We start from the raw sequence: 2,500 nt of genomic DNA on the forward strand, positions 1-2,500 counted from the left end.
GGACACGCATCGGTCTCTGTTGTGGTGTGAAATTATTTGTCACTTTCTAAATAAAAAAAATTTATAGCGCATTTTCTAATAATTGTACATAAAGATTTTTAAAGATCTCATGCCCACTTTAAAAAAATCGGTGCATCACATCGTTAACTTTTATGCTTCATCCCTAGTTGAAGTGGAAGATCTTGATTTTGCTATAGAGCTCTGAATTTAATCCTATTAAACACCATTGGGATGAATTGGAACCCTGATTGCACCCCAGACCTCCAAATCATATGTTCATGGAGGTGTCTTTGTGCACAGGGGCAGTGTCATGCTGGAACAGGTTTGGGTCTCCCAGTTGAAGCGAAGGAAGAATTTAATGCTATGGCATTCGAAGACATCCTATACAATTGTGTGCTTCCAACCTTGTGGTAACAGTTTGGGCAGAAACGACATATGGTTGGAAAAGTCAAGTGTCCAATACTTTTTGTCCATATAGTGTCCAACTTTTGTGATCAGAAAAAAGTTCGAAGTCATTAAGTAACACGATGACACGGGGACACGGCCGCAAAACCCGCTGCCGTCAAATTCCTCAATAAACATAACGCCTGCTGTCAGGATGCTCAGACCGGATCAGTATCTGGCATCAGAGACTCGTCAATACTAACAGATTTGACCTTCGTTTTTCGGAAACGAGAAAATAAGATCGGCTCGTTCTTAATCCTTATTGTCCAAATACACATCCATTAACGCCAATCGCCCTCGAGACACATTAGCAACTTGTCCTGAATCAAAATGGCGGCTTCCTTTCTTCCCCTATTCCATTTTTCCATAATAAATTCAAAGTCAGTCAGATTTAATTGTCGATTTGGCGCGGGGCCCGAGCTCTGCCGCAAATCACAAGAAAAGAAATCACTTCTCATTCCAGTCTGGCAAGGGAACATGTTGAGCAGGCTGTAATGAAGGCTTCTCCATCACCTGACAGCTTTAACTGATTGACCTGTAGAAGCCCAACATCAGATCCCTCTTGCTCTGGGGCTTATTACTGTGAAAAGGACACATACACTCACAAAAGCAGCGACTACCAATTACTTCAGAATGAATACGATTGAAAAAATGATGGCTCGTTAACAAAACTTCCTGACTTCCTTTTTTTGATTTTTCCACATACACACTAAAATCCACACAGGCGGCTTAATTAAAACTATCGATCTTGTGCAGTTGCTTTTATTTTTTTTCTATAAGGTCATTAGATTGGATGTTTTTTTTTTTTTTTTTTTATTCAATTTTAGTTTAAAGATGTGCCCCAGACAGGAGGTGTCTGATTTCTCACTAAAGCTTGATTACATCGGACAAGCAGAGGTTTAAAAAAAAAAAGGATGATAACGAAGTGCTTTGACTCCCGAGTGATAGGTGGCTAGATTGCGTGCGAGTTTGACTGACAGGTGGGCTGTACAGATCTCAGAAGGAAGTGTTAGCAGGTGTTATCTTCCTCGGCACATGGGGCATGATTGAAGCGGCGAGCAGCTCTTAGGGGAAGCCAGGGAGAGAGTTATGTATTATATTACACACCAGGACTGATCTAGTGGACTAAAAGGCCCATAAAACACTTCATTTTGTCTCTGTATATCACAAACTGGCAGTGGCAGTATTCTTTTATCCACATCACTCACTCATTCTCACTTTCCTAATCACTCACTCATTCACTCGCTCACTCAATCATTTATTGATTGACTTAAAAACCCAATCGATAATTCACTCATTTATTTACTCATACATTCACTTACTCAATCATTTACAAAAACACTCACTCACTAACCACTCACTCATTGAAACAGTCACTCATTCACCTGCTTACTAATTTACTCACTCACTCATTTACTCGCTCGTTTATTCTCGCTTTCCTAACCACTCATTAATTCACTCATTCACATGCTCACTCATTCATTCCCATTCTTACTTATTCACACACTCACTCACTTATTCATTCACATGCATACTTACTCATTTACTTGCTTACTCACTTACTTACTCACTCACTCATTCTTACTGTCCTTACCACTTATTAATTTACCCACTCATTCACATTCTCACTTTTTCACACACTCATTCATTCATTTATTCATTCATTCACATGCATACTCACTCATTCACACACTCACTCATTCATTCACACGCTCACTCACTCATTCACATGCTCACACATTCACACGCTCACTCATTCATTCACACGCTCACTCATTCATTCACACGCTCACTCACTCATTCACATGCTCACACATTCACACGCTCACTCATTCATTCACACGCTCACTCATTCATTCACACACTCTCTCTCATTCCCTTGTTTACTTACTCACACACTCACTCACTCACTTTCACTTTCCTAACCACTTATTAATTCACTCACTTGCTCACTCATTCACATGCTCATTAATTTACACACTTACTCATTCACTCACTCATTTATTCACATGCTCATCCATTCACAATGACTTACTCTATTATTCACATGCTCAAT

General features: G+C 39.7%; 1 protein-coding gene across 5 annotated transcripts in view; it reads right to left on the reverse strand.

Moving 5' to 3' along the window:
- Window positions 1-2,500, reverse strand: part of cadm4 (cell adhesion molecule 4) — a 206,298-nt gene that overhangs the window by 3,681 nt on the left and 200,117 nt on the right. The gene's annotated exons all lie outside the window — the stretch shown is intronic.

Source organism: Silurus aristotelis (assembly GCF_946808225.1).
Source record: "Silurus aristotelis genome assembly, chromosome: 1".
NCBI lineage: Eukaryota > Metazoa > Chordata > Actinopteri > Siluriformes > Siluridae > Silurus > Silurus aristotelis.